At 43.1% G+C, this 25,762-nt stretch overlaps 1 protein-coding gene and 1 long non-coding RNA gene across 17 annotated transcripts in view; one reads left to right on the top strand and one right to left on the bottom strand.

Annotated features, from left to right (window-relative positions):
- Positions 1–25,762, top strand: part of TNRC6C (trinucleotide repeat containing adaptor 6C) — a 584,197-nt gene that overhangs the window by 310,369 nt on the left and 248,066 nt on the right. The gene's annotated exons all lie outside the window — the stretch shown is intronic.
- The window catches only part of LOC141998271 (uncharacterized), a 46,435-nt gene continuing 39,527 nt past the window's right edge, over positions 18,855–25,762 (bottom strand). For both annotated transcript variants that reach the window (XR_012641813.1, XR_012641814.1), the window contains exon 3: positions 18,855–19,178. This is a non-coding gene — a long non-coding RNA (uncharacterized LOC141998271). The remainder of the gene's footprint in view (positions 19,179–25,762) is intronic.

Below are 25,762 nucleotides of genomic sequence, written 5' to 3'. Positions count from 1 at the left end.
TTGATTGGCTGCAGGTGTTCTAATCAGCCTGTCTGTCTTAATTGTTTCCAGAAAGTTCCTGATTGTTCTGGAACCTTCCTTGTTACCTTACCCAGGGAAAAGGGACCTACTTAACCTGGGGCTAATATAGCTGCCTTCTATCACTCTCCTGTAGTTGGCCGATGGAGTCTCCTTTGACTGTGGGGCCTATTTCTGATCCTCCGTCCATTCCCGTATCCGGGCAGAGTTCCTCTGGGCGGTGTCCACTGACTCCCTTGACGCCTTTGAGGAGAAGTGGGCGCTGTCCGGGGTTCTCTGCTCAGTGTCCCCGTCTGGTTCCCTTCGTTTGACCCTTTGATCACACTCCTGTCCCTGTTATTTCATTAGTTGTCCCCCATACTCATTTGGTGTCCAGGTCCTGTGGATCCCCCTCTTAGGCTGGTGGGGGGATTCTTTAGCACTTCCCGGATCCTAATAGGATCACTCTCCTGTAGCCATCTGGCCCGACCCTGTCACAATACATAGATACATGCATGCACACACATGTACATAAGTAATACATCACAGTTACATGTATTCATACATACACACAAATACTATTTATATACATATATTGCACATATATTACATCACTGTATATGTATGTATTTCAATGTATATATACATTATGTATTTGCACACAGTCTGTTGAGAGGAAGAGAGAAAGTGTCTCAGTCTAGTGCAAATTTTTACAGCTACACTATAAAGGATGGCAAATGTAGGAGTCTGAGGAGCAGAGGGAGCATTATTCTCTCGAATGGAAACTGACAGCACCTTAACTGTAGCCGCACTAGCTGGCGTCACTATAACGATCCAGTTCATTGATAGGAAGTGGCAAGCAAAGCAGATGCTTTTAGCAGTGCTGGATTATGAAAGGGGCAGGCTGCTAGAGGCAACAAGCTATTGTCTGAAACATGAAATTTATTACAGGGCACCATACGAAGCCTAAACTAGGCTAGCCAAATAAATAAATAAAGGAACAATTTAGTTTGTGTTATATGTATGCAAAGCTAGTCATATCAAGCAATGTAGTATAATAAGGCTGAACTAGTCACTAATGGGCTATACAGCTTGCTGCCTTTTTTATTTTTTTTTAAGATGGCACTTTAATGGGTTTTCCTCAAACAGATGCTTGAGTAGTCACACTCTAGTGGCCAGTGATAAGATTAAAAGAGAGAGAGAGAGAGAAAATAAATAAATAAATTTTAAAAGCACAAGATTGGCAGAACCCATTTGTCAGAAGGAAAGAGGTTGAGGGCGATGGGCAGGAGGAAGAGAGAGAAGCCTGTCAGGCTGTGGGAAAGTTTAATAAATTCCTTGTCTGAAGACCGCTGCACACAGAGTTGCTCAAGGCCATTGAAACCTGATGAACCTGTGATAGGCTGGTTGCAGTTTGGCTGGCACGCGTTACTGCTTTGATATCTCACACAAAGGTTGGTTGTGAGTGAGTGAGTGAGAGGCCTTGCTGTATGCTTGTCTTTATAGATTTAAAAATCCATGATGAGAGCACCTAAGTATTTAAGTGTGTAAATGTCATCAGTTACTGTTTAACTGAGTGAAATGTGTTGAAAGCAGCAACAGTACAATATAGCACTGAACGCATGAGAGCTCAAAGAACCCTCCTCCCACATCTAAGAAAAAGTGCTTTTAAAAAAAAGTGTAATCCAAGTACACTGGGAGCGGGAGGAGGACTGAGGGCGTTGTTTCTCTGCAGGGAGGGCAAGAATGTTTTTTTATTTTGTTTTTCTTATAATCAAGCAACTCATTGCAAACCAGGGTCCCCATCCGGCAAACACTTGTGCACATGGTTAACCTTTCTCACATGAGCAGACTCACTGAATTCAGTGAGGCTATTCGTGCTGACAGAATGGATCCCTGTACTAGCATGGAGCCCATGGGTCTACCTATGTGGTTCTGATTACAGGAGTGGGGCCCAGCATGGTCATTTTTAAATTTAATGGAGAGGCATCATGATCTAATGTGGAGCACCCTGGGTTGGGGCTCAGGAGACCTAAATTCTTTTCCTGGCTCTGCCACTTACCAGCTGTGTGCCCTCAGAAAAGCCCCTTCAGCTCTCTGTCTCCCCTCCCACCCTTTGTCTTGTATTTAGACTGTAAGCTCTTCAGGGTAAGAACTGTCTCTTGATATGTGTTTGTACAGCACCTAGCACAATGAGGTCCTGAAAGTGTTTCTCAGGGGATGATTTTACCCCCAGGCATACAATAGATTTAAATCAGTTCTTATTGTGACGTTGGGAGAACACGCACACGATGGTGTCAAGTAGGTGAGCATTAAGTCTTACAATCGCTTCTGATTTTTAGCAGGAATATGCTGATATTATATTGGAAGTGTATACTGGTAAGAAAGCTTCCTTAGCAGGAATGATAACACTAGAGCAATAGTGAACCATTGCCTCCTCACTGCTGTAAAAATAGCAAAATGTCCAACCAGTCGCTGCCACAGTGATAAAAGTAGACAATGATTCACCAGGCATGGTTAGCAGATCTGTGTGAGAGCCCACTACCAGATCTGAGGGCACATTGCTACTGCAGCTGGGAGCGTCCTTCCTACCATGGGCATGGGCTCAGGCTAGCTGCCTGAGTATGTACCTAGGGGTCCAGGCAGAAGACAATCCCATGCAGCCACCTGTGCTACCCATCCCCACAGCTACACTGCTATTTTTACCATGCTAGCTTGAGCAGAGCTAGCACATCTGCCTACCCCAGCCGGGAAGCACAGTCCCAGCTGCAGTGTAGATGTTCCAAAGTGTATTGGCAGTACATTGTTATGTGAGATCTTAACATGGTAATAGCAGGAGTGATGTAGGCCAGGATTGTGAGACTGTTGATCCCCAGGATTGGACTAGCAGGGGAGTTAGTGAAGTATTTTGGCAGATCTTGTGTGTGAAAAGCCAGCACTATATCTGGCAGTCGCCAGTGTTTACCAAGGCCTCACTTTTCCGATCACTGACTAATTCCATTCTGGTCAGACAGAAAACTCAAAGTAATAATGCCAAGAATTGACCAACTATCCCCAATATGATGCAACTGATTGAAGAGCAAGACATCTGCTATATTCACTCAGCCAAAGTCAACATTAGTAATAGCCACTAGTCATTGTAAGGAACCCACCTTTCTCCACAATGTCATTCGTAACTGGTTGCAAAAGACAGTAAATGTTGAAGTTAAAGTTGTGCTTGCAGCTCAGGAAATGCCAAAGTTAACTCTGCCTCCTTGTGTGCATGCAGTATGGCAGTTTTAAATTACTCAGATAATGCAATTTAAGTTTATACGTTTTTTCTGCAATCCTAGAATCCCATGTGTAATTACTGTTGTAGTATTGCGTATGGCAGACAAAATCCAGGAATGTCATCCATATGAAAAGTATACAGCAGAAGTACACATGTTTGCAACTATGTTATCTCTTGAATTACCTGACTCACACCCTGAAATGGACTTAAGGAAAGCTGCACTGTGCATGTATGCACAAGGAAGTTAGCTTTGCATGATAGTTCACAAGCTATTCTGCTGAACAGCACCAAAGGAAGGTGTTCCTGCTGGTTGAAAAGAAAATATATAGTACACGGCTGTTGCTAGCCTTAGAGTATTGAAATATTTATTGTGGAGAGAAGTGCCTTTTGGAAAAAGTGTCAGTAAGGAAATACTAGGAACATAAAAAATGCCAGACTGGACCAGACCCAAAGTCCACCTAGTACATTTTTCTGTCTCCGACAGTGGCCAGCTCCTGATGCTTCAGAGGAAGGAGCAAAACTTCCTAGTCCATAGTAATTAGAGCATGGTTTAAACCCTTAAGCTTAAGGTTTAGGTGAGCCATTGTAATAATGAAAATAATGTGATTATCCAGGATTGACGAATATACTTCCACATGCTACGTGGGTATTGAAGACTGGAAAAATGGCAAAACAGCTAGGCAGCTGGCGTGCTGTGACTGCTGCTTATTACACTAAATATCATCATGGCAGGTTACCTCCTCCTTCCCGCCGTGTGTAGTATCCAACTGTTGTCTCTCATCGTATGTTGAGACTGTAAGATCTTTGGGGCAGAGCACATCTTTAATTGCATACGTGTATAGTACCTAGCACAACAGAGGTCTAAGCCATGACTGTGGCTGCTGAGCAGTTACTGCAAATAATAAATTAATAATAATCATAATAATATTTTCTTGTATTCTCACATAACTTTAATATTTTGACATCTGACTTTGGTGTGCTTTACCATGCAATCCTGAAGTTCTCTAAACCGAGTTTGTGTTTGGGAAGCGTATTTCCTTTACTGAGCTCTTAAGCATGAAGATTAATGAATAAATATAATTTTCCATTTAGGATTTAAAATGAACTTAAAGCAAGGTTGTTGTGTTTTTAAAAATGCACGGCATCCTTTTTATCGCCTGGAGGCAATAAAAAGATTCGTTTTTAAAGTAAACAGACTTCAAAACAGGACTGTGGCTCTGAGAGGCTTTGTTCGGCTTTGCAGTTTTGGTTTAATTCTCTATAGCTTGCAACCCTGAGCATATGTGTAAAGTGAAATAATAATTTGTATTTTGATAAATCTAGGCGTGAATGATCACTTAACACTCTCTGGAAGTGAAGCTGGCAGGAGCCACGAATGGTCTGTATTATAGGCATCCCAAAAGAGAGAAAATCACAAGCATCTTTCCAGTTCTCCTAGTGGTACATTTGGTTGATACCTCTTAAGGGATATTCCCACTAGAGCTGTGAGGAATCCAGCAGTTTCACTTTGCAGGGGGTCATTAAATGTCTTTGTCAGCGCAGGGTTAGGCCCCACACCCTGAGTTCCATGTTGAGTTTCAGGTTTAAATGATTCCAAAAGTAAAATTCAGGCAAAGCTGCCATGGTTTTGCCTTCTTTCACATCAGGACCATGCCAAACTCCAGCTTTCGTATGATTTCAGTGTAAATCCATAAATCTGCACCAAGTTGCAGAGACCGACTTGAAGGGCTGGTGAACCTCCACAAACCAGGTCAGAGGTTTCAGATTGGTGGGGACTTGGGAGGGCTGGTGTGGGTTGGCTTTGCATAGCTGTGCGGGGTGGTTTTAAATTTTGGCATCCCAGTCACTGCCATTCATAGTAGTCACTCAGGAGCTTCCAGATAACATTCCTTATCTCACCACTTTCATGCTTCACTATGCAATGGCATTTGGTTGCACTCTCTTTTTTATGGAGCACAAGCCATGCACCTGTACCTTGGTTTGATTTGTTGATATACATCAATGTGTTGGTTGTCATAATTCAAAGAACACAGTTCATAATGAGCTGGGCCTGTTTTGTGCCTATTGCACCTTGACATTTCTAAGAATCCTGCTTGCCTGCATAGACAGCAGCCATTTTGTTCTCCGATTCGCATATGCAGAAGAGATACATGCATTGACACTCTCGTGTGTGTGTGTGTAAAGAACACAGGATTATTTAGTTAACTTAGGCTCACTCTTTTCTCTGGGAGTGTGCTTCGAAGGTGAGACTCTGTTGGTAAGTTTGTGACTGCAATTTCTTTTAAATTCTAGACAACTCAGAAATTGCCAGCTGGTGTTAGGAAGGTCTGGAAAAGGCCACCTCTCACCCTTTCATCCTCAAGTCATTGCTCATGCCAGGGAGACTTCTTAGAAACACTCCTATTTGGAGAGGGGAACAGGCAGTGACACTCACACTTGGAATCAAATCCGGACCCAAACTTCCCCAGAGCTGCGAAGGTCCGATCTGGCATTCCGGTTAATTGATCTGGGTGCAGATTAACATTGCTGGCATGGGCTCCGGAGCAGGTGCACAAACACACTGGGCTGGAAAGCGTGGGCTGCAGCAGTTGTGAAGCACTTGGGAGCTTCGTGGTTTGTATTTATTTATCATTACTCCTTTTTACGTCTATTATTGTTCAGCACTTTTGAGCAAGAGGCATCGTGTGAATGGGAATGAACTCAAATCAGCTTCCTCACTGCGTGCATTGCTACTCAGAGGGTCTGGCAGAAGAGTGATAATGCTGGGCCTCATCCTGCAAACATGTATTGCAGAACGTAGTGCTTACAACTGCAAGTGTTTCCATTGAAGTGGATGAGACTACAGCACTATACTCAGGAATAAGTGTTTGCAGGACTGGGCCCTTAGTCAGGAACAGATCGGAAGGCAGTATGGTCTGTTGGGTAGGGCACTGGACTGGGATTCAGGAGACAGGCTTCTATTCTTGGCTATACTGCTGATCTACTCTGTGACCTTGCGCAAATTGCTTCACCTCTCAGACCCTCTATTTCCCATGCCCACCCCTTTGTCTGCCTTGTCTGTTTGGATTGTAAGCTTTTCAGATCAGGGACTGTCTTTCACTATCTGTTTGTAAAGTGCCAAATATAATAAGGGCGTCAAGGTGCTACCATAATCATCATCATAGCCAAAAAAAGGGAGGATTCAGTAACTTTGGAGAGGCTAAACTTACATACTGTGGTTTTGATTCTACCAGCAGTACCTTACTGTGATATTAAGTCTAGTACGAAGGGCACTAATACTTAGTACTAAGTACTCTTTAGTGTCAGTAAGAACAGCAGAATTTGATCCAGAGAATAGAGAGATCTATTCACACATGCTGGTGGAGTCTGAGTCAGTGGACAACCCCAGTTTCAGAAATGTTAAAACGTAAAATTAATCTCACTGAGCTATATTGATCCCCTTCTAGGAATTTGAAAATCCCTTCCCACTTTAACTGCCCTAGGCTTTCTGCGACTCATCAGTTCCTGAAGTTTCCCCTTTGCTCTCCCGGTGGGGTTTGCTGTGTACAGAATTCACCTATACACACACAATGCAATTAGTATGCTAAAAACAAAGGGTAGCTAGCAGAACAAGCAATGAATTCTGGCTTCATGTTTACCAGCAAGAAAACACACACAACTCTGGATGGCATTTTCCAAAACCTTTCCTTGGCATGTAGAGAACGCAGTGCTGTCTAGCTGGTGGTAGTGAAAGCAGTAGACTGCCTGACTAACACCAATCACAGCTCTTCAGTTCTGTTGATAGCTCTGCCACAGACTCACTATGTAATCTTGAGCGAATCATTTAAGTGCTCAGTGCCTCAGTTTCCCCATCTGTTAACCAGATTAATAAAACTCAGGTACCTCCCAGGCATGAGTTAAGCTTGCTTTGAGATCTTTAGATACAAAGAGCTATGTATCTGCAAATTATTAAGCAGCTATTGAGGTCTTTTACAGTGAAGTGCAAGTTTATGGATCCAAGAGATACCTATTTTCCTCTTTGGTCATGAAATCCTGATTGGCACAGAAATAAGAAGTTAGGATATGGATTATAACCAAGGTGGCAGCAGCTGCTATAATTAAGATGGGTATTAGTATCATTTAATTTTTGTCTTGTGGTAGCACCTAGAGGGCAACCAGGTAAGGACCTTATTGTGCTAGGTGATGTACAAACATATGATATTTGAGTATAGTCCCTGCCTCAGAGAGCTTACAATCTAAAAGACAAGACCTAAAAGATGGATGAGACAAGCAAAGTGACTGGGATATGGGGGGCAGGATTTCCATTCTAACCACCTGTTTAAATTTGTGCATAACTTTCTGGTCCTTTCACTTCTTGGGCTGGAATTTTCCAGGCTTGGTTTCTTGTATAAAGGTGAAATATTTGGAGAAATGTAGCAGAATCAGTTCAGCCAGTTTGAACATCAAGGAAGTGAAATAAATATTACAACCTTTTTATTTTTGAAAGGTGTTTGCAAAATGAAATTTGGCCTGGGAACAGTCCTCACTGAGAAGTGCCTTTCATTGTTCTGGAAGATATTGGTTTTGATTCGACTCAGCTATGAACCTTTGATAATCACATGCTTAGCATATTCAGAACATTTTTTTCTTCTGAACTGCCAGCTGTTTTCTCTCTTCCCCGCCATTTAAACTAGCATTCTGTAGGGGAATGCAGAGATTAAAAAACAAAAAAATGTTATTCATCTCATCAAATCTATTGCGGTCAATGGGTAGGCGCTTCTTTGTATGGTGCTACAAAATATTCATGCACAAAAAGGCAGAAAACACAAAATGATACATTTTCCCTGTTTTCACTCTAAATCTTGTCTTCCAAAGTGTCCCTAATTTTGACCAAAGTTGCACAATTTGAAATGTAGTTTCTTTTAAAAAAGATATATGTTCTTTTTAAATAAAGATATTTCCACCCACCCCAGAAAAATACACATTTACAGAAAGAGGAAACTGGACAAAGAAATTCACTCCATGGCCTAGATTCTCCATTGTGGTGCAACCACTTTTCCCCACCCTACTATAACTAGCCACAAAAGAATTACCACAGCATACAGGAATTGCCTGGTAGTGCAGAGACAGCATAGCAGTTCCTGAGTCACTGGCTGCACATATAGGGGGTATAGATGCAAGAAAGGGATGTGGCTGAGGTTTTCTTATGCCCCAGTGATTGTAGGCTGCCAGTTTAACACGTTGGTGCAGTTGATGTAATTTAAAGCAGCCTTCAGACTGCTCTAAATTATATTGGAGCACATAGTCCACAATTGTGCTAGCATAAAAGCCACTTTTGCAGCCTTACCAACAGTTTATTTGCACACAGTCTCTAACACCTTAGTGGAGGTAGATTAGCAGTAAAATTATCAGTTTGTGCTTAATAATAAGAGCCGAGGGTGCACAGTGCAGACGAGGTTGAGACACAGGAAAGAGGGGAAGTGAGCCAGTGTGGACTGGAGTCTGAGGAGAAAATGATACCAATGTGCTGATTCTGCAGTTAGATCTGCTTCTGCCTGCCCCTTTGCTGGGGCTCTGCGAGTAGATCCCATTGTCGGATCAAGGTCTAAATAAGGACTCCTTCACTTCTGAGAAGTGGCAGGACCCACAGTGAGATGTGAGCCTGCTTGCTGCATCCGTCAGTACTGGAAGAAAAGGTGTTGGCTGCCTGTCCTCCGCAGGGGAATTGTTTATTTCATTAAGGGGCAGGTGCTAAACCAATTCCCCTTCTAGGATTGGGATATGTCAGTCCTTCCAGTAGAGAGATCTTTTGATTGGGACACTGGACTGAGACACAGAAGATCTTGGTTCAACTCTCAGCTGTGCTGTAGTCTTCCTGTGTGTGACCTTAGGCAAGTAATTGAATCACTCTGTGCCTTAGTTTCCCCCATTTAAATGGGGATCATATTTCTTCCTTTCTCCCACACTTTGTATATTTTGTCTAGTAAAATTTTCAGCTCTGCAGAACTGGGACATACAGACCTGGACAGTCCCTATTACTTACTACATATATATTTGGCACCTAGCACAGTGGGGCTGCAGTCTTCAATGGGGCTTCAAGACATGATCGCAATACAAATAATGAATTATTAGTAGTATAACAATGTCTCAGTAAAACTCTCCCTTTGATGATTGATTTCCATCTTTAAACATGCAAAAATTTGAGCTGTTGTGTTTTAAAGCAAGCCCAGACGTTTCACATATAAAAATCATGAAAATCAAAATGTAATGACCCAGAAAAAAATAGTGAACATTTTGGCAACATTTTATGAAGGCTTTTCACGCACGACTGCTTTAATGCCATGCGTGACCTGTTAGCATTGGCGCTGATCTCAGTGGGCGACGTTCTCCCCGGTGCAGGGGGCCAGCACAAGAACTGTGCACCACTTAAGTCTCACTCAAACCTAGTTAATTTCACCCTGAATTAGTAACCTGTGATGAGGTAAATAGAAACTGACTCATCACATAATTTTTTCAGCCAGTCTCAAGCCAAGATTGCCTTTATTTATGCTAAGAGTTCTATTTTGCTATTATTATCTCTGTATTACCTTCCTCTTGGTGAGCCTAGAGACCTGTAGCCTGAATGTGAGGGGAATACAATGCAGAAGCCTGCTGGGGTGGGGTGGGGGGGAAAGAGAGAGAGAGAGAGAGTCTGCAAATGTTTAATGTAGCCCATATTTCAACAGCATTCACTCTGTTCATCATAATCCCATTTTCTGCCTCAGACATGTCATTACTGCCCACCGGATTTGGGGTGATAGCAGCAGGAAATGAGCTGGAAAAACATTAGACAGTTTTAAAAAAATCATTAGCACCTTTAAGATATTTAATGAACTGCAGGCTGCTTCCAGAGTGGAGAAGTATAAATTCTATGTGGGGATTGAAGAAAGGTGAGGATGTGCATAAGAGCAAAGGGAGATCTTGAATTAAATTTGGGACAGGCTAGAAGTGAATGACTGGTCCCAGGGTGTAACTTGTTCAATGTCTGCCCTAACTCACAGCATTCAGGGAGATTTCACAGTAGTTTCCACCAAAGCCACCCCTTCATCATCCTCATCAGAATTGCTATCCTTAACCTCATTTTAATTCTGAAGGGGTGAATAAATATAGAGTGTGAGCAGATAAAAGCTATTGGCTTTTGTGGACTTCTGCCCGATCATATGATGTCCCCTATTGTACATCCATTGCTGACACTGCAGTGTGGTAACAGGGATCCAGAATGTTACAATTAGAGGTGCTATCCTTCCTATGAGTCATTAAACCAAAGTCCCCTCTGCCCACCTCTCAAATGTAGGTAGAGCTATAGAACTCATCATACATTTTAGAAAAGATAACCCTTGTGTCTGGGCCAACTTCCCAACCCTGAATGATGTGTCTAAGGTTTGAATGTATTAAGTCGAAGTTCATATGCATAATGGTTGCCACATTTACCTGCACGTGGCCACTGCTCTACTTGTACTTGAGAGTATGCTTCAGAGTCCATTAGCAGTAGAAAGAAGCCCATTGACTATAGTGGATGTTGGATGGGACCCTAACTCCTCATTTTGTGAAGAATATTAGGGTATGTGGAATATATGGAAGAAACTTTAATTAAAAGGTGACCTGTAAAACAACAATATTTGGGTTTCTACCTGTTTTTTCCTTCTATCAAGTGTATAAAGAAAGCCTGAAAGTTGAGGAAAGGGAGGTTAATTGGATTTATTTCTGCTTGTGTTTTTACCTTTAAAATGTCTGGAATATCAAGTCTTATCTTCCCAGGTTTCACAGGAGGGTTCTTTGGAGATCCAGAGACCTCTTTGGAGGCCCAGGAATGGAAGTTTTCTTAGCCCTCAGTTGAAGAGACAGGGACATCTGAAACTTTCACAAAGACATCTTTCCTCTCCTGACTTAAATGGGTGTTAACAAAACCAAGAAACCCTCAGAGAGTCGTAAGGAGTCTGACTACAAATCCTTTCCCCTCCTAATTGGGCTATGGCTTTGGTCTCTTGTGATGTTATAACATCTCTAGTTGACCATTGAGCCCTCCAGCAAAAACAGTGTAGACAAGATCAGGTATTGCTAATGAAGCAAGCAAGCAGAAAAAATGCACAATTTTTGCAAAAGAAAAATTTCAAGATGTTTTATATATAAGTTATGCACCAAAAAGCTATGCTGAAAGAACATTAAGTTTGTAAAGTCATGGACTCAAAAGTTAGGACATGCCAGAATTCAGGTTGTTTGTGCAACCTTAATTCTGCCCTTTTGTGGTGTATGTCCTATGATCATCTTTAATTATATGATCACATGCTATTTTTTCCACAGATCCTCTGCCTCTTTCATTGTTCAGCATAGACTTGCTCTGGGGATGAATCAGTGTAAGAATGCATATGAACAAGGGGGCCAAATTAATCTAAATAATGTTCTTTTAATGTAGTTTTTGGTTTGTAATTTCCTACGTTTTAAATAATGCAAACTGAAAAAAACATAAATTCCATCATGCAGAGGCATATTGGTACACACACTCTATCAGCAGGGTTGGAGCCTTTATATCCACTGCATAGACCTCAGCCACTTAATAGCCCTGATAGCAAGAGTAAATTGTCTTCCTTTATATGGACCATCGCTAGAGGGGGATGAGACACACACTTTGCTAGTGGGCTTGACAGATATTTGCTGGGATCAGAGGAGTCATGAGACTCAGGATTCTTCTGCCCATTCTCCCCAAATTGACCCCTTCTGCCCTATTTCCTCCAACCTGTCCCCATCCTTTCTCTTCCCCACCCCTGACTTCTTGTGTCTGTCCCATTCTCCTTGACTACCTGGTCCCAGACTCCACCCCTTGGGCTTCTCATCACAGTCCCAGCCTCTTTACCCAGCCAGTACTAGTCTCCCTCTCCAGGCCTGCTGTCCCAGTCTTAATCTACCCCCAAATCCCAGTCTCTCCCCAGTTCCCAGCTCTTCCTCCAGTCTGTCTCTCTCCTTCCACCTCCATTGGCTCCCAGTCCTGCTCTCCCTCTTTGGGCTCCTCATCTAAACTCAGTCTTCCTCCTGCCCCCTTCATGGTTCCTTATCCCAGTCTCTTTGCCCATTCAGTCCCTGTTCTCCCCACAAACACCAGCTCCTTGTCAATATGTCTCTCCTCCCAGTGCCCTGTTTCCCACCCGCGCACACACGCTGGTGCCTTGTCCAGGTCTCCTTGTGCAGCTAGTCCCAATCTCTTCCCCTCCCCCCAACTCCTCCAAATTCAGTGTTCCTACTCCCAGTCTCCCCGCCCCACAGCTGCCATCCCAGTCTCCCACCCAACCAGCCCCAGCCTCCCCTAGTCCCTGGCTCCCAGCCCCTGTTTCCTTGCCCAGCCAGTCCCAGACTGCTCTTCACATCCCTGGCTTTCAGTCTCCCCACACTCCAATCAGAGTATTGTCAGACTCCTTGTCTCAGTTTACTGCTTTCCCTCCCTTTCCCCTAGTCTGCCTGTTGTCCCTTTTGCATTCTAGTCAGACTGCTTACTCCTCCATGCCACCTGGGTGCCAGCAGGGTGGTCATTGAGAGCACGGGAGAGACTGGCTCCTTGTTCTCCATTCCAGTGCCTGTCTCCACCCTGGCCCAGAGCAGTTGGAAGCAGCCATTACATGGAAGTCCTTTTGAGTCCCCATAGCCCTGGGCTGGAGCATGGTCAGTTGCTCTGTGGGGATGGTACATTTCAATGGGATTTAGGCACCTAACCTGCATAGGCTGATTTGAAAACCCTACTAGGCACCTATCTGCATCTTTAGGTGCCTAAATACCTTGGTCAATCTGGCCCTTAGAGACTTGTCCATTTGGGGTGAAGCAGACTCTCTTGTTGGTCCATTTCAGTCCTACTAAGGGATATCATCTTTATTTTTTCTTCTCCATGTCCCCTTGAAGAACATTCTATATTATTCTGCATATAGTTGAACTATTCTCTATATGCTAAAAACCAGGGTGTGCCCTGATGTGACAGCAGCTGAGAAGAGCTCATTTCCCATTTATGCACCAAAATAAATGGCCTGAATTTTGAAAGAGCTCATCTTCTTTGGTGCTGAGATCTTTTGTAAATCCAGCCCATCATTACCATTATTTTATATTACAAGAACAAGAAGTCAAGAAAGAATAAAAGTAAGGTCTACAAGCAAGAATGCTGTGTGGATGTCTGCCCTCTAGCAGGTTGGACCCAAAGACAAAAATGGCAACTGTCCCATCAGCTGGGAGTTGGAACTTCCTTACAGGTGTGCTGAGCTGTTCAAAACTGGGCACCTAAAATTAGCCTTCTAAATCCATATTTAGATACCTAAATAAGTGAATTCATTTGTAAAAGTGCTGAGCATCCAGCAGCTTCTGTCGACTTCAGTGGAAACTGATGAGAGTTCAACATGTTTGAAAATCAGACCATATAGTTAAGTATCCCAATATGGACATATGAGCCTAACTTTAGACAACCAATTTTGAAAATCTCAGCTGTAGGACAGAGAACAAATTATACAGATGCAAACAGCATACACCAGTGTATGAAGTTAAGCACATCTGGGTGGGATTTTCACAAGTACCTAAGTGTTTTAGGAGCACAAGTTCCATTGAAAGTCATTAAGCTGTGTGCTCCTAAGTCACTTGGAACATGTGGAAAATCTCACCCATGGGTCTTTCAGGAGAAATGCAGTAGCGGAATGTTAAGGTTTCTTTGCACAGCAGTTCAGTTGATATCAATTTAATTGGGCTGGTCAAACCACTAGCACTAGGGATTTTTTTTTCCCCTCTGACCATTCCTTTCCTTTCACAAAAAGGGCCCCTTTTCTGAAAAATTATTACCAAACTAATAATTGAAAACTGGAAATTAGACCCTAGTCTTCAAAGAAAGGGTTCTGAAGTGTGCATTAGCCTTCTAACAAGATGAGACATCTTACTAGTCAGCACTCGTTTCCTACTTGAAATTATGTTTGACTACAGGGCATGAAATGTTATTCATCCTTCGCCATCTCCCTCCCATCCATTTCTATTCAAATTCAGCACTGAGTGGTAGCAGCAGCAGGTACATGAAAAAGATTTTCAGGTGTGCATGTGTCTTTTTATTTTTCCTCCCAGTTCCCCTTTTATATGTGAGAAAGTAGCATGAAAAGTAAAGCAAATTAGAATCAGAAAGAAAGTGTTGGATTTAAAGCAATCTGTTTAACATGACAGAGTTTGTTATTCACTAACATGTGGTCATGGTATGTAAGACATCGCAGGCTGAATGGGAAGCATGCTGCATGTAGAAGGCATTCTCTCTCAGCAACGAAGAGAGGTGGTCAAGGCTGGCTTGGAAAGGGTGGTGTTGAGGCAGCTGATGGGCACTAGGTTAATTTTCATTTCTCTCCTTGGCAGTTGCAATTTCATGAATCTTGTCATCTGTGGATGGTTGCAGGAAGGGGAGATCTGAAATGATAAACATCCACATTACCATCTGAGATTAAAATGTCACCAAATGATCTTTTAATACAAAGCTGCTGGTTGATCTGTGGTTTGGTTTGTATAATGCAGACTTTTACTTTAAAGGAAAAAAAATGAAATTTGGAGCCTTCCATGGTGACAAGTGCATGATCTACATTTAGACGTGGATGGGTTTGATTTGCCTGAATGAATCATGGTCATCATCTATTTATCCCTTCAGCTTAAAATGGACTAAAATACTGCTATATTTACTAATAAAAAATTACAATAGGGAAAGTTTAATACATATAGAGCCAACTACTGGAGTCTATTCTTGGCTGTTGTCTTACTGAAATCAGTCAGTTTTCCCTTTATTATAGGCTTAGTAAAAACTGTGGGTGAGTTATTTTCCCTACATAGGAATATCTTTGAATTGGTAGAAAGTCTGCAGAGTTCACCTTGAGGAGTTTCTATGCATACTTTCGTCAGGGGAAGAGTGTAGAGTCCTAGAACCCGGGCTCCAGCCCGAGCTCAGAAGTCTACACAGCAATGAAACAGCAGCGCAAGCCCAAGTCAACTGGCACAGGCCAGCCACGGACATAGGTGCTGGAACTAGGAATGCTGAGGGTGCTCCTGCACCCTCTGGCTTGAAGTGGTTTCCATCGTATACAGGGTTTACAGTTTGGTTCAATGGCTTTCAGAACCCCACTGTAAAAATTGTTCCAGCGCCCCAGCCATGGGTTTTTCTTTGTGTGTAGACATAAGAAAGCAAAGGTCTGACCCACAGATACCAAAGATGCCATGAACACAGCAAGAGTGCAGGCGCCCTGAAGAAAGGGGAATACTGCCCCACAGGGTGGCTGATTCTCTGTTCTGTGCAGAAAAGACTGCATGGGCACAGGCAAGCCATGAACAAAGACTTCAGGGATCAGTCCCCTCTTTTGCTTCATAGTCTATCTGGCAGCCAGTTAAGGGTACACAATATAATTATCGAACAATGTGGTTTTATTTCTGAAACTGATCTGAATCTTGACTCCTACAATTGTTACATTGTGAATAAATAACAATTATTATTGATTAGTGCCTGAGGGTGCTTTGGTTTTGTTTCTTTTTTTTAATTAGCTGCTATGCAAAAGAATTTATTTGCAATAATTCTGTGTGTTTTTGTGGGTGGGGGTGGAAGAGTTCTTACCCAATGAGGGCCAAATTTTTGGCTATCCTGATGTAAGTCAGCATAGTTCCATTGACTCAGAGCTAGGCTTATTTACCCCAGCTGAGTATCTGGCCCAGAAATTCAATAAATTAAATAAATCCAAGCCTAAAGTCTTTCTTTTTGGACAGGGCCTGGGCTAAAGGCTCATGTGATGCATTGTGGATAAGGGAAAGAAAGGATAGGAAAGAGTAGAATATAGGTGTGTGCACACATTACCAGGACAAATCTGGAAGAAAAGGAATAAAAAAGGACTTTGTCTCTGTGGCTGTTTGAAAATGGTATAGTATCTGTGAGCATCAGTTGAATTCAGCCATATAAAAACAAGTTACCTCAACTATGTGGTCTCAGTATACAATCTCAGCTAACGTCATCTCAGCCACTGTACCCTGTACATCCCCCTCATCTACAGTAGACCACAGCCAGCAGAACTGGGGCTCCCTGTAGCGATTCAGTTGGTTTCTCCTGGCTACAAGGCCCAGGATTCTCTGAGTGATAATGCCCCTCTGTACTCCAAACTCCTGTGCCAGGCATTCTTTGGTTGGTTGTGTTTGTGGGTAGTGGGGCTGGGAGGAAAGGGGATCAGATCAGTTTCATGTAGGGCTCAGGGTTTTCAGTGAAACTGGAGGACCAGGGAACCTGTGATGCTTCCCAGACATGGGCATGATGAAAGAGGGTTATTTGAGTCCCAAGGGGGCTAAGTTATTATCACCACAGAGCTCTCAGTCAGCAGAAAGCAGCTCAAGAACACAGTGTCTCAGCTTTTACTCACCTCACCATATAACCCCAGATAGAGCCATTTCAGCTGCTTTGCCATTTGCAACTCTGATAAAATGGTCTTATCAACAGGCTGCCCAAACAACCTGCACTTCCTTAATAGCCTGCCAACAGACTTCTTTCCCAGGCTTGGCATTTCGTTTATTAAGCCATAGCCCTTTGGTGAATTCACCTATTATTTCAGGGAAATTCAGCCTGCAGTCCAGTGAAACAAAGTACAAAGAGGAAGGTAGCCCAAGGCCACTGGCATGGATCCCACCCCACCCTACTCTCAAAGGCATTGGGCATTCCTCTACTTGAGCAGCTAAACCTGATTTTAAAAAGAATTCTTCGATTGCTGCGAAACCTTTGGGTCTGTTTCAGACAATTAAACCAGAGTCCATCAAAAAGCCACCTTCCAGATAACAGCACCATTTCAGCATTCACTGTCTGAGACAGCTGGCTTTACCATGAGTGGCAGCCTATCCTTTCACCCTTCCTGGAAGGGACAAACCTAACATCTCAGGTTGAGCGTCTGTCATCTTTGTTCATGCATAGCCAGATTCTGCCACCTTCCTCTCATTGAGTAGCACCTTATTCTGCAAGTAGCCTGGTGAAATTACTGGCCCTGAGATCCAAAATGTTGGAGAGCATTTGGGCTTTTTCTTGCAAGTTGGACCCATGTCCTTCATGACTAGTTATAAGAAAAAAAGGGGGGGGAAAGTGCGGAGAGGAATTGGTTCTGTTGTTTCTGGAGATAATTAATACTGCTTAAAGACAGGGCAGGATACCAGCCTGCTTCGAATTAGTAGATGCTTCCTTAAGGAATTACCTTGTAATAATCTCACTAAATGTCCCATGCCTGTGTAGTCCAGTAAACAGAGCAGTGGAGTGGCATTCGAGACATGGGTTCTCATCCTGGCTTTACCGCTGACCTGCTGTGTCAACAGAGTGATCTTGAACAGGCCACTTCCCTTCTCTGGACCTCTGTTTTCTTTCTCACCTTGTCTATTTAGTTTTTCAGCTCTTTGGAACCAGAGACTGTCTCTTACTGAGTGTGTGTACAGTGCCTTGCACAGTGAGGATCTGATCCTCTTTAGAGCCTCCAGGTGCTATTGAAATACAACTATAATACTTAAATTGAACTTACCTTTTTGGAGCAAACGTATTGAGAGGAGTCTCTTGATCCCTGCCAACCAGGTTTCAGACCTGGCACTATTAGAGACACTGCAGTGTCTCATTGATTGATGTTCTCCTAGCAATGGAAAATGGGCAGGCATTTAGGATGATTCTTTGAGATGTCTCATTGCCCTTTGGTACAGTTAGCCATGCTAATAATATATTACTAATAACAATAGTTTGCACTTCCTGTACTGCTCCTCTAATTACCAGGAGCAGCTAAATACATCAAACGTTGCTTACCGTACTCATACAAGTACATTCAGGATTATGATCTGATATATTTTCCTCCCTATTTTAGTCTCAAAAGCCAATGGGAGGTGTGCTCCTAACCCCCTTAGGTACTTTAGAAAATCTCATCCTGTAAATCTTATCCCCCACTTTTTTTTAACACAATCAACACCTGTTTGGTGAAGGGATGGAGAGATGTGAGTAAATGTCTGAGGCAGAGCATGGGATTAACTAGACTCTCTTGTTTGCAACCCTGTGCCAGCGTGCTGAGGTCAGTGAGAACACAGCACAATGGCAGTTATTAACGTTCTTTAGTATTTTGTTGCAGAATTTAGCCGTGACCAGGGGTTAGGTAAAACGGTGCTGCTCTCACCAATCGTACATACTCATCAACTCTACTCTCATGCTGCTTGCTCTCACCCTGGTTCATTCAGTGGAGAAAAGAAGAGGCTAGGCGGGACAGTGGCACCCAGGCCAGTCTTTACAAAGTGGCGTGCCTAAAGTTAGATACCTGCATTCATATGTAGGTGACCACATAAAAGTGTTCTGAGCAGCCACAGCTCTCATTAGCTTCCCCTGGTTTCATCTGCAGCTTTGAATCTGATTACGTCACAAGGTAAATGAGTTTGTGCAAAAGCAGCACATGCAGAGGAGTTGTGCAAAGCCCTGGTAATTTGTATCCGAGAGCCCTACTTTGCTAGACAGTAACCAGCAGAGGACTGCTCCCCCATTGCCATCCATGCTTTCACAGCACTGCAGAAAAAGTTGTTTACCACAGATACCACTCAGAGCTTTGTTTGTTTGTTCGGTGGGAAGCACAGTGCGCAGGTGACTTGCTTTGGCCTGTAGCCAAGCAAAGACGGGGGTGGAAAAAGGAAAAGAAACCACTGATGCCTGCAGCTGCTGTAGCAGTAGTGTGCCTTGTATGAAGGCAGCTTCCTCCTCCTCATTCTCCTTGGTGCTTTCGGTTTGGTGACTGTTTTAATTCCATTGCCTTGAGCATGTTCTCGTTGGCTGTCAGAGGTTGGTAAATACTAGTGCTTCAAACTGCCCCGATTTTAACACTGGATGCACATGCAGATCTCGGGTGGTGCAAAGTTGTAAGCTGGTGTCCTCCTATTGCGGGAGAGAGCACAGATAAACAATGAATTATAACTGTGATTGTTAATTATTTGTATTATTGTAGCGCCTAGAAACCCTCGTCATGGACCAGGACCCCATTGTGCTAGGCACTGTACAAACACAGAACCAAAAGATAGTCCATGCCACAAAGAGATGACAATCTAAGTATAAGACCAGAGACAACAGATGGATACAGACAGAAATTTAAGAAGTGGCTGCCGGGGGCTGGCATCAGTGGCCAATTGGCGGCAGAAATCATCCTCTCAGTAGTGAATGAGAGATGATAGGTAGGGCGATATTTAAAGAGGCCTGGTCGGGTATTTCCTTTCATAGTTGTGCCTTGTCCATCCATGAGAGCTTGCCTTCCCTTCCCTTTATAAACATACACACACATGTGGGTGGGGAAGGAGATTACATATACTGTATACATTGCATATGTGTGTATAAAATTTCAAGTTGCTGTTTCAAACCATGGAGGCACTCAAGCTACTTTTAGTAAAAATGACTGGAAATGCTTAATGTTGGGAAACTACCAGTTTTTCAGTGACTACTTCTTGAACATGGCTGCACTGTTTTTGCTCAAACTTTCAAAACAAACATTCCACCTGAGGTGGAGAGCAAGCATGGGAAACTTCAGAAATTGTCAGTTATATGTAAGTAATCTAAAGTAGTGAAAAGGGTTAGTCAGTCTTCAATTTAGGTGTCTCCAATGATCTACCTAGGACATAGAATATACACACAGTGTATAAAGCTTGTGTATTTACCTCCCATACCTCCACCCTAGAGTCATTTGTGGGACAAGAAGCGATCCATTCTTTTTTAATGGTAGCTGTTTGAAGCCCCAGGGAGGTTTGGAATGTTAGAAGCAGTCCTGGCAGAGATGAATTATCAGGCAGAGTACAGGTGAAGTGACCAAAGGTGGATGACAAATACAATTTAGCACATGAATATCATAGTGTTAGTCAGTGGGATGCCTCACATGAGTAAAGACTGCTTGCATGAGCAGGGGCCTGGAAGAGTGGGCCATATATCCTTTATAAGAGATGGCCCAGCTGCTGCAATTTATTCCCTATAGGTCAAGGATGTGGTTCATCTGAGAAATGATTAGTAATGAAAGCTTCATCCTGCAAGTTGGGGAGAAAATCCGTTGCCTTAAATACCTCCACCATGACCTTCCACAAGGGCCTGTTTTGGTTTCCCTTTTATTCAACATAAACTCATATGACCTTCCTGAGACGCAGGCTGAGAAGCGTGCGTATGCTGATCACATCTGTATTCCTGACACTAGAAATGACTTCCATAGGATTGAAGGGAATCCCAGCCAAGACGTGGATACTTTGATCACTTACTTCCAGCAATGGAAACGAATTCTTAGTGAAACCAAGACTGTGGCAACTACTTTCTAACTAAACAATCATCTTGCCAATCAACCCATCTCAAGCCAGGTACAAGGATGGCTACTGCCATTCCAACCAGTTGTCACATGCTGGGGAGCAAAACTTGACCATAGTCTGACACATCAGCCTCACCTGGAACACCTGTGAAAAGGAAAATCTCTTCCTGTACTATCTTGATACAAAAACTATCAAGAACCTCCTCAGGAGCAGATCCTTCAGGCCTTCATCTATCTGCATTGGCCCTGGTGTTTTCGGATTGCTTTGCAGCTTGGGGACACTGTTGCTACACAGTTTGTCAAGACAGAGCTGAATCTGGCCACTTGTATTATTAGTGGCTGCTTGAAGTACACACCAAACTTCAGTTTGTATGTGCTAGCACACGTAACTCTGACAGACCTTTGACAAGATGCCATTACTGCTAGATTTGCCTGGACAGCTTTGACAGGTGAAACTTGATGCCCCATTTTCAGATAGGAAATAACACACAGCACTGACTTAAAGATCTGCTTATATTCGGGGGGGAGGGCATGACACCAAAGCTGGTCTTTTGATACCACTTTTCATTAGCAGCTAACTCACTTCTGGACAAAAGTGCTGCTCTTTACCATCCACTGGTGATCAGCACTGCTAGGGAGCTGAAAACTATGTTCTTATGGCGTGGAAAAGTTTAACACACTAAGTAAATTCAGGAGTCCATCACCTGCACCTGCCTTCTTGTCCACTTGATCGTAGATCCCGGACCAGGCTCAACCAGATTTGCTGCAACAATAGGCCTCATTTCCTCCCTATGCTGTGACTGTGCGGCAGCATTGCAGACAGTAACTCATGGGGTAGAAGAGTGCCCAACTTGACATCTGGTGGGTGGTTTGCAGTGCCTAGTCTTCCCATGATACAGAGTCTATCCTCTGGTTACAGAACCTGGTCATTGATCTCTGATGTTTTTCTAAAAGATCTGCTCTAGGAATTATTTTGGGGAAGTTCCGTGGCCTGTCAGACATGAGGTCAGTCTCCATGATCACAATGATCCCTTCTGGCCTTGGAATCTATGTCTGCATACAAGAAAAAGATATTCTTTACACAGCCCATGTGGTGATATTTTGGCAGCTATATTACAGTACATATCGTGAACCACAGTGGGATCGTTAAATATATCTCAGTATTCCACAACTATACATACTGGGAGAGAGATATCATCTAAAGCAGTGACGTGAACAATGACAAATCCCCATGCTGTCAGAGCAGCTATGATTCCCCCCCTCTCAGTTGCTGGTTTCACACTCACTTTGTTCTCCCTGCTACTGTTGGATGGTTGGTTGGTTTTTATTTTTAACCAGAAGCTTTTAAAAGAGAGAGAGAGGAAATGCATGGAAAATGACAGCCATGGACTCAAGCAGCTTTCCAAAAATAAAACGCACATTTAAACACCAACCAAATAAACAGCCTTCTCTCTGCCACTGGTGAGTCATGACTTAGCTTCAGGAAAGCATTTAACTACATGTTAAAGTCCAATTAACTTAAGCGCCTGGTTAATGTTAGGCAGTTGCATAAATATTTAGCTCAGTCCGGGCTTACTGAATATCACTGCTCTCATCCTGACAAGAGTCCTCATCTTCTCATTGTCTGTCTCGGTTCTTATACTGCATCGATCACTGTGAGATCTGAATGCCTTGTTTTTCACATTGGCCTGTCCTCTCATGTATTCTGTCTGCATAACACACTCTCCATTTAGATTTCCAGAGCAAGTTCTTTCCCTCTTGCCCCACACCCCTTACCCTCCCGACCCTTTCTCCTACTGACAAATAGTGGTAATCAGTTCCTGCTGCTCCTGTATCGCCTCCCCAGTGTGCCCCGGAATTTCCATGAGATTATATTATATTGTTCAATTATTGGAATGGTTACAGGAGCAGAGGAGCAATGTCTTACTGTACACAGAACTGATGTTTGGGGGTATTGGTGCCCATCAGAAGGAGAGAGGGGATGTAACAATATTTATGTCAAGTTTCTCTACAGATTTGTCATTCTAAATTGGGGGTGTTTGAGCGGAGAGGAAATCCTTTCCGTTCTGGCAGGGACATAATGATTTCCCCCTGCTTTTAAACCCTTGCCTATGGATGCTGTGTTCCAGTCATAATCTTGCCAATCAAGAAGGAACCTGTCAAGACGTTTCTTTAATTGGACAAAAGGGTTACGGTTTAGCAACATGAGGCGTTGCCTAAAAATTAGGGGCAAGCACACAAACTCCACAGTAATGCCAGATTCTGCCTGGCCCAAGGAGAGAGACTTCAGCCCAGGAAACTGCATCGTGTCCTCCCCAACTCCAGGCCACATTCATGGTCACGCTATCTATTAGGGAAACACAGTACCTACCCTTTTTGCAAAATATCTACCCCCAAAAAACTTCCTTAGACCAGACAATGTCAGTGGCATTAAAGGGGGAGATCCTGGGGGGGGGGGGGTTGTTTGTTTGTTTGTTTTTGTTTTTTCAGATATCCTGCTCCTCTCTTTAGCTGTTGAAGGGCACAGCTTTACAGAAGTAAAGGGCACAACTTCTAGGCCACCAGTTCTTTTAGCTTTTGTGCAACTCCAGAGTGTGGGGTTGCACAAAATGCCTACAATTGCCCTACACTTGGATGGGGACCCTGCAGATGGCCAGTGCACCCCATAAAGGTGGTGTTGCTGGGTGGGAGGAGCTGTTTCAGCAAGTGCTTGCTTCTGCCTCTGCTAGCAGGGTCCTAGAGAACCCCAGATGGGAATGAAAACTGCTTCCCTAGTGGAAACTTCAAGGGAGGGATGCCCATGGTAGTCTGCGCTACCCTCCCTTAGCTAAATCCCTCTGGGATGCATCAGCTCAGGCTGGTTCAGAAAGTTCAGTTGATACCTCCCTGCACCAACATGAATAGATCTGGCCCTGGATGTTGGCTGTAGCAGATGCCATCTCTCTGTGCGTGTCTCACTCTCTGCATTAGAAAATTATAGACTGCAGTAACTTTGGGGCGGTGTTTGCATATCTCTTTTTTAATAGACAAAATCATTCATCTGAACCAAATTTGTGTTTAAAACAGGTTTGCCAAAACCCAAAAGTATCTGGTGATGAATTTAGTGATTGCAGCTGTTGCTAATGACAGGGAGGTGGTCACATCTGCTGTACTTACCACTTCCTGTAAATGAACTGGGTCATTAATCAGAGAAACACTTGCTAGTACAGATAAAGTTAAGGTGGTGTCAGCTGTTTTGTTATAAGCCCTTCCTGTGTTCTCTGCCACACTTTTTTTGTTGGCTTTTAAGAGGCTTATCCCTCTGATCTTTAAATTTGGAGGCTGGACTAAAACATCCACCATTAAGAGCGCAGTCTGTATGTTGCACCTATGAAAACCTGCTTGTTCGTGCACAGAGGGGCATTTGCAGTCACAAATTGCCAGTGGTACCCATTAATACACATTTGCACACAGCTACCCAATTTGCACATGCCAGCATGGTGATTTGCATATGCAACTGCAGTTTGTCAGGCACAGTGGAGTGCATGCCTATCCATTGCACACTCCTTGGAAAATTTGCTCTACAAAATCTCTTCACTGAAGCAAATGTTTTACGCACTTAGAAAAAAGAAAGGAGTCCTGATGTTAGCATTTAGGTTGTGCAAGTACCAGACAGGTGAGAGACGGAGGTTTCATGGTTTTACAGATATTTGTTGTTTGTGGGGCGGGGAGAGGAGGGAAATTTTGAGCTCCTATAGGACTTGAATGACTTGGGGTTTGTGTACATGGGGAAATTGACTAACATAGCTATAGTAGAATAATTATGAACCTGATCTTTTGGCACTTATATGTATTTGCCAATTAAAATATCTGTTTATATTAATTCTTGAAACTTGGCTACTGTGTCTGCATGGTTTCTATTCAGGGCACTGCATTCCACACTAAAATTCGCTAAGATACTAAATACCACAGCATCTTTTTTGTAAGACAAAACTGAGGTCCTGACCATTTTTAGTGACTAAATATCCCAAGGCAATTTTATTAAAAGCTGATGTTAATTGCAGAATTATGCCCAAATACGAACCGAAGTAAATAATTCCTTTCTGCTGAAGTTTCAGCAGTATACGGTATGCTTCCTTGCTTCCTGCCCGAAACTGTAATTGCTGTGTGCCATTGACTAGACAGAGGTGGCTGCATTTCAGTGGTGGGTAAAGCGGCACTGCCATTCCCAAGTGTTCAAATATCATGAGTCAGGCCCTAAAAAATCATGATACTGACTTAAAAAATCATGGGATTTTAAATAACCTGGGGGTCTTTTTATTTGCCTTCTGGTTTTTGAGCCTTAAGGGTACACTCAGGTTATGTTTTTCAGCTTTTCTCCACAGCCACGAGAGCTAAGAACTTGATTTTTTTAACAATACCTGCTGATGGTGAGTAGTACCTTACTGTCTGAGTAATCCCATGGACTGCAGTGGGTCTACTTGCATAGTAAGGTACTACACAACATGAGTCAAGGTGCCAGAATCTAGCCCAAAGTTTATAAGACACTTTGGGATTCTTAATGCTACATAAATAAAAGCTATTGTTATGATTATTCTAATTCTTATTTATTATTTGTAACATAGCAGCACCAAGAAGTCAAGACTCCGTTATACTAGGTGCAGTACAAACTTAGACAAAGAGATCGTCTCTGCCCAAAAGAGTTCACAATCTAAGTTTAAGGTCAGAGACAACAGGTGACTATGATAGACAGACAGGCGGGGGGGACCACAAGGTGACAGTGAGACAATTATGTTTAGCATAATAAGTAGTGGTCTTGTGTTAGATTATTTTTGTAATAAATCCTATATAACATTGAAGGAGGATTGCTGAGCAAGTGTCAGACAGGAGGAAGAGGGGACAGGCACCTGCAGTAACTATGACCTGAGCACTGAACGAATTAATCCAGAAATTTTCAGTACAGACAGAAGTGAATAAACTCTCCAAAGGCATCAAAAGCAGTAACAAGTCTAACTAGTTGTTAAAAGATGTCAGGCGGGTATTGTGCAAAGAGGCAGGTTTGGTGCTAACTTAAAGGAAGGGACAGATGCCTGAGATGGGCTACTGGCTCCCTCCACGCCTAAAATCTCTTCTGTTTCCTGTGTTATCACTGCCAGGACTCTTTGATGTGTTACACGCTTTATTCCCCTCTGTCCACACGCGCTGC

This window comes from Natator depressus, chromosome 14 (genome assembly GCF_965152275.1).
Source record: "Natator depressus isolate rNatDep1 chromosome 14, rNatDep2.hap1, whole genome shotgun sequence".
NCBI lineage: Eukaryota > Metazoa > Chordata > Testudines > Cheloniidae > Natator > Natator depressus.
Note: the sequence above shows the minus strand (reverse complement) of the source record. Positions and strands in the feature narration are given on the sequence as shown.